This window comes from Xyrauchen texanus, chromosome 19 (genome assembly GCF_025860055.1).
Source record: "Xyrauchen texanus isolate HMW12.3.18 chromosome 19, RBS_HiC_50CHRs, whole genome shotgun sequence".
NCBI classification, from domain to species: domain Eukaryota; kingdom Metazoa; phylum Chordata; class Actinopteri; order Cypriniformes; family Catostomidae; genus Xyrauchen; species Xyrauchen texanus.
The window spans coordinates 8,334,296-8,341,700 of NC_068294.1; positions in this window are offsets into that span (position 1 = coordinate 8,334,296).

Here is a 7,405-nt window from a genome sequence, read left to right on the forward strand (position 1 = left end):
ACCCACACCTGCACCCCCACAGTACCTCCCACCAAGCAGAGAACCAGTAATTGTGCCTTCCCCTTACCCAGTGTTTTCACCCCCACAATCCTCTCCTTATAAGACTGAGTCAAATGACATGCCATTTTACCACCAGCAGCCAACAGCAGTGCAGGAATATCGACCAGCATTCGGCCCTGGGCGGATGAGAGAGACGGCCCAGTTCCAGCAGAGGTTTGCACTGCAGAGGTTTTACCCAGCACGACGCACTCAGCCAAGGAATTTCCCATGTACTCAAGCAAGTGAGGAGTACTGTCAGCATTGCTTTAGGTGTGGAAGCAGTGAACACTTAAGAGCAGGTTGTAAAGCACAGAGACCAGTAGAGCCCGCTTGGAGGATCCCTTTAAACTAAGAGGGGCTGCTCCCACGGGACACGGAGCAACTAGTGATATTGATAAGTCCCAATTTTGTGCAGGTTGTGAAGAAGAGAAAGGTAGTGAGGAACTAAAATGCTGCTCAGTTTGTAAAATCACACTATACAGCTCAAAGGAGTGTCAGGGAAACCATTGGCCCACACACAAAAGACTTTGTAAGCCATATGCATGTTCAGGTATCAAGAAGCAGGCAACTCAGTGATAAAGTCAAGTGCAAAAAAATGGTGCTCCAAGAAAACACCATACAGAATGGAACAGAAATGCCATACGTCGGATGGCTTGAAGTGTCCTTTAAACTTACTCCTAATGATAATGAGCTGCTAATACCCATGCTAGTGCTAAAAGGCAAACAACAACAATGTCCTATTATTGGCTTTAATATCATCGAGCATTTAATTGTCCTAGATAGCCTGTGAGACCAAACAAAACATGTGGATAAAGAGAAACTTGTGAAGGCAGTAAAAATGGCTTTTCCTCATCTCAGGAATAACAAAGCAAAAACATTTATTAATGCAGTGAGCTTAGGACAGACATGTGACCATAATGTGAGGACAGCAAATGAGAGAGTCAGTGTGCCTAAACGTACCTCCATCCAAATCGAGTGTCGAGTACAAGCCCCACCTTTCAGAGAGGACAAGACTCTCATTTTTGAACCAGATGAGAACCCACGTTGGCCTGAAGGACTAGAGATTTGTGATACTCTTGTCTCAATAAAGGCAGGTATGACCCCAAAAATTATTGTTAGTGTGCAAAATCCTACAAGTCATGACATGACTTGCTGCCAGGAAGGACTGTTATTGGAACTGTACAGTCAGTCAGATTAGTGTATCCTGCCAACATATTTAAAATAGATCACCTACCAACTGCATCCGTTCATCATATATAGGCTCAGAGCTCTAGTGAAAGCACCCCTACCCAAGAACAATGGGACCCTCCTGTTGATTTGACTCACCTTGATGAACACCAGAGACAGACAGTCAGTCAGATGTTAAGAGAAGAGTCAGAGTCATTCTCCAGGTCTGATGATGACATTGGCTGTGCAGAAAACCTGCAAATGGACATTTCACTAAAAGATGGGGAGCCTGTGTCAAAAACATACTTCTCGGTTCAAAAACATTTATACAAAGAGATGAAAGACTATTTACAGGAATTGATAGCACAAGGGTGAGTTGAAAAGTCGTCCTCTTCCTACTCCTCCCCAGTTGTTTGTGTAAGAAAAAAAGACGGTACCCTGCGCTTATGCATTGACTACATGGAACTCAACAGGAAAACTCATCCAGATCGCCACCCCATCCCCAGAGTGCAGGACATTATGGACACCCTGGGAGGAAACACTCTCTTTTCAGTGCTGGACCAGGGTATGGAGTACCACCAGGGATTCATGGCAAAGGAAAGTAGACATTTGACAGCGTTTTTGACCACATGGGGCATATATGCGTGGGTCCAGATCCTGTTTGGGCTCACAAATGCACCTGCAGCATTTCAGCGTTGCATGGAACAGTGCTTAGAAGGCTTAAGGGATGAAATATGTGTGCCGTATCTCGATAATGTTCTTGTGTTTTGCAGAACGTTTGAGGATCATGTCAGTGACGTCAGAAAGGTGCTACAACGACTGAGGGAGCATGGGATAAAACTGAAACCCAGAAAATGTCACCCAAGACAGAAGTGCGGTACCTTGGGAGAATTGTGTCTGCTTAGGGAAACAGAATGGACCCTGCCAATACTGCTGTAAGAGCCCTGAAAAACAAGCAGCCAGGTACTGTTGGTGAGTTGAGAGCAATTTTAGGACTGTTGAGTTATTACCGGCAGTATATCAAGGATATTTCACGTATTGCCAGCTCCTTTTAAAGTACCTGTCGAGACTGAGACCCTGCAAAACAAAAAGAGGAAGTGGCATACCAAACGAAACAGTAGAGGAGTTCCATCCAACACACCCATTGAGTGGACTGATGTGCATCAGGCAATATTGGAACGGTTGATAGACTGTCTCATTCAGCCTCCTGTTCTAGGTTTTCCTGAGTTTTCACTGCTGTTCATCCTCAATACTGACGCTTCCAGCCAGGGGCTAGGTGCGGTATTATATCAAAGACAGAGTGGAAAGCTACGTGCGATTGCTTATGGCTCCCGTACTTTAACTGCAGCAGAGAAGAATTACCAATTGTACTCGCAGGGAAGTGACTGGTTTTTCCCCCTTCTACTTGCTGTACAGACGCTCCCCACGGTTGCCAGTTGACATGTTATTCAACTTGACCGCAGAATAAGGTGGAAGCAGGGGCGATTCCAGGATTTTATAAATGGGGGGGCACAGGGGGGACCAAGAACCAGTCAGTGGGGGCCAATCAGAAAATTCAACTGAAAATTAATACTGGTTTAGAAAATATTAAGCACGATTTCCAAAATCTTGTGCAATGTCCTGTGCCCTAATATAGATGGTATTACATTTTTGTATTTTGCATGGATTGGACAAAACAGTTCTGTTCCAATAAATTTTAAATAAAAAAAAAAATCACACAGACTAATAATTAGTAATTTAACATGCTTTATTTTCAACACAAAAATGTGTGTGTGTGTGTGTGTGTGTGTAAACATTCTCAGCATGAAACGTGTCTGTTCCTGTGGGTTAACTGCACCATCTCAGAACAGCTGTATTCTGCGGTTTTTGTGCTGGCTACCAAATAGTCGAATAAACTCATCAATATCCAGGGACTTGGCTCTCCTTGACTCTACACTGAGCACTCCCAGGTCACTCAGTCGCTCATCAGACATGGTTGTTCGTAGGTGGTTCTTGATCAGTTTCAGGGTGGAAAAACTCCGTTCACAAGAAGCAGTGCTTACAGGTATTGCGATGGCAATTTTGCACAACCGAAAAAGTTCATGGAACACCTCTTTGAAAGGTTCCAGAAACACTGTGAACTCCAATATGCTGGTGAGGCTTTGCATACCTTCTTTCCTTTTCCTCTCCAAAATCCTTTTGGCTTGGTGCAGCTCATGCTTCAGATCATCCAAGTCTGACTCGTAGATCTCTGCAAATGAAAAAAGAGGTGACTCTTGTAGAAAGCTGTTGCTGTTAGGATGGAGTGCTTGAACACCTCCATTATGTTGCAGTTGGGCTTGGAGAAACGTTTCTGTAATTCCCCAATAACAGAGTCAAGGATTGGATAGAAGATGTTCTTTCTAAAACCATCTTTGTCATCTTGGTCACTTCTATGCGCGCCAACAGTGGATGTCACTACAGATCCTTCTAGTCTAGAGCTGGTCTTACGTTGCCTTTTTTCCACATTTTCAATGCTGATAGCACACTTTTGAGCTGTGTTTAAGATTTCTCTCCATAGCTCATCATAAAATGATTCTTCTCTGTAATTCTTAAATGTGTCCTGAAGTGCTTCAATAAGCTCAACAGCTCTCGCTAGGTCTAGTGACGGTGACTGAAGCATATCAGATAGAAGCTTGGTGTCACCCAGCACTTTGCAGAATGTCGTTAGAAGCCCAATGAAAGGCAAGTCAATTTGGGCAAGAAGACCCCGTGCCTCCACACCAGTCCCCACTTCTCTCTTCAGCAATATCTTCAAGGACACACAGCACTGCATGTAACCGGTCCATCATATTACGGCAGGCAAAGTACTTGCATGCCCATCTTGTGTCGCTAAGCTTCTGAAGCTCTCTAGGCTGACCTCCATACATTTCTTTCTGAATTTCAAGCCATTTGTGGTGAATGTATGAGCCTGACATGAAGACATATAGTTTTTCTAGCAAAGAAAAGAAACATGATGCCTCAGGTACTGACTTGACAGTATCAACTAAAAATAAGTTCAGGCAGTGTGCATTGCAATGCACATAGAACGCATGTTTTGCCACTGCCTTTATGCGTGCAGAAACACCTGTATGTTTTCCACTTATTACAGATGCTCCATCATATCCCTGGCCTACAAGATTGCTTCTGTAATACAATCCATATCTCTCTAGACAATTGATGATCTTCTCTGTTAACCATGCAGCATTTAAACTATCAGCTTTTTGAAAATGTAAAAAACTCTCATGTACTGCACCCTTATAATAATATCTCAGGACCAGGGAAATTTGTTCTTTTTTTTCATGTCCTTAGTTTCATCAACTAGAACACTGAATGCCTCATTTTCTTTGACTTCTTGGATGATATTTTGTCGAACCATCTCTGCCAAACACTCCAGGATTTCTTTTTGTGTGGTATTAATTGTGTACATAGCATTTCCGCTGGACAGTTTTTTCTTCACTATTGGGTCACGTTTTGCTATTTGCTCCAATATGGCCAGAAAGTTCCCCCTATTCTCAGACTCCTCTGACTCACGATGGCCTCTTTGGGGAATATTTTGTGTAGCAGTAAGCAGGAGAACATCTGCCACAGTTTTTATATAGTCCCGATTCTCTTTTACTCTTTTTTGGTAGTCTTTATTAATTGATTTCAACAAAGATGTGTTGCTCTCAGCTCCCCTTTTGTAGTCAGACCATGCCAACATTGCATTTACATGGTGCTCTGATTTGGAATGCATTGCAAAACCACTGTCCTTATATAATACTTTTTTCCAGTTTGCAAAACCAGAGCTTGAAGTGAAGGCAGATTGAGGGGCAGACGGGAGTGAAAAATGTCTGCATACAAAACAATGGGCCGAGTTCTGACTTTGTGAATATTCTATCCATGAATATTCTTTATACCATGTAGAATTAAATGCCCTACTTTTTTTTCCTTGCGGTGTTCTAGGAAACATCGCTAAGTTAGGCTGCACAGGACCAACCGCTCTGGATTGTGAAATATCTAAATAAATAGACATATTAATAAAGCAAAGATTAGTCCCTGTCATTTCAGCATCAACAATGTTCATACTAGTAAAATGGCCAAAAACACTGGAAGATGACATTTGTCAATATACCTTGAGGTCCAAGAGGAACAGCAAATTCTGATCCAGATAGGACTGGTTGGTGCTCTCTGTCACTATCACCTCTGGAATATGAACCACTTCTGCTGTGAAGCCTGATAAGGGACTGGTCTTCTTCTCCCTCAGAGGTTTGGGAGCTTTCATCACCATGTAGATCTAAAACATAAATCAAATACCATGTTAAATATTTATCTATGAAGTGGTATCATGTGAACTGGCTGCAAAGGCAAAAAAAAATAAAAAATAAGAAAATGCATAAAATGTTCATGTTCTAACTTTCACCTGTTGTTGCAGATAGGTGGCTGCTGACGTAGCCCTCACTGGTCCTCTCAGGCTGGCTAATTTGTTGGCCCTGCCTGGTGGAATCCTGGCTCTGACCTGCACTGGACTGCACTGCATCTGACTGTCCCTGACATGGGTTCTTCTTAAAGAAACCTTGGATGTCCTGTAGCTGTGTCTGACTCTGTCCTCTTTTCATTCTTAACTTTTTTTTTTTTTACACTAAATTCTGCCTTAAAATAAACAAAAACCATTTAAGGAATAGTTCACTTTAAAAAAAAAATTGTCATCATTTACTCATCCTAAAGTTATTTCAAACCTGTATGAGTTTTTCTTCTGCTGAACACAAAAGAAAATATTTTGAAAAATGTTCAAATGTGTGCATTGCTGCTGAATAACACTGACAAAGTCAATTCTATTCAGTAGTCTGCCAAAGTTACGTTAGCTAATCTACTAGCTACATGCAATAGCTTGGCCAGTCACACACATGAAAGTATCAGACTACTAACATACGATGCGATATTTCAAAATATTTAACTTAATACATAGCTTGGTCAGTCACACACGAAAGTATCAGACTAAATACTAACATACGATGCGATATTTCAGAATATATAATTGAGTGTGTACATACTGTAAACACTGACGTGTCGTCGTGGTGTCTCTTTCCTCCTGTTTTAAAAACGTGCATCTGTGCTTCCTCTAAACGCGCTTCGCGCGAGTCTCAAATCAGGCAGTGATTGACAGCGCTCTGGTCCAATGGCGGTGGGCATTTTCAGGTTGACAGTAAATCTAGCCCAATGAGATTGGGGGGGCACCGGGGGGGCCAATCATATTCCAGGGGGGGCCAGTGACCCCCCCCCGTGCCCCCCTCTAGACACGCCCCTGGGTGGAAGAAGCTTATGAAATCACGAGAGAAAATGCTCACAAAGCTACGATCCGAAGTAAGAGACATTATGACAATAAAGTTAAAAGCTCAGTGCTACAGCCTTGAGATCGTGTCTTAATCAGGATCATGACACCCCGTGGTAGTCCAGGAAAACTGAGAAACCACTGTGAGGATATTATCCACACCAAGTGAGTCCAGATATTCCTGTTTATGAACTCAGACCTGAGAAAGGAAAAGGGAGATCAAGGATTTTACATCGTAATCTTCTCCTCCCATGTGACCACCTGCCACTGGAAACATCAGTGCAGCCACAAGCAAGGAAAAGAAGTGTGGAAGTCAAGGAAGCAGAGCAGTCAGAAGAAGAGGACGGTGGAGATGAGTATTATACAGTGCCACTTCAGCAGCAATCTGAACCCTGCCCACTTGAGACAGTGAACCCTGTGTGTGGTACACCTCCGGAGCTCGAATGCATACAGTCTGAGGAAAACATGCCACCTGAGCCAGATAGAGAACAAGGAGCGACAAACCAAACGGAAAACTCAATGGAGAGAGAGGACAGTTCTGTCGAGGATATGCCTTTGGATGAAGCTGTCCCCTTGCTTGTTTCAAGTGACCCCAGTGGTGAGGAGCTTCAGCGGCCTAGACGACAGCCCAAGGTCTTCACATATGATAGGCTTGGTTCACCAGCCTGCCACAACATTAGGACACTACAACAACAAAACTGGCTGGTGCCATGGACATACACTGTGCAGCCACATCACTTCCAACACTTCCGGCACTAAGGACATGAAAGGTAGAAACTGAACTGAGTAAATGCATACACATTACACTCAAAAGGGACTGTTCAGCACAGGATGCACATTCAAATGGACTGTTGAACATAAGATGGACTGTGGTTACACTCTACATACACA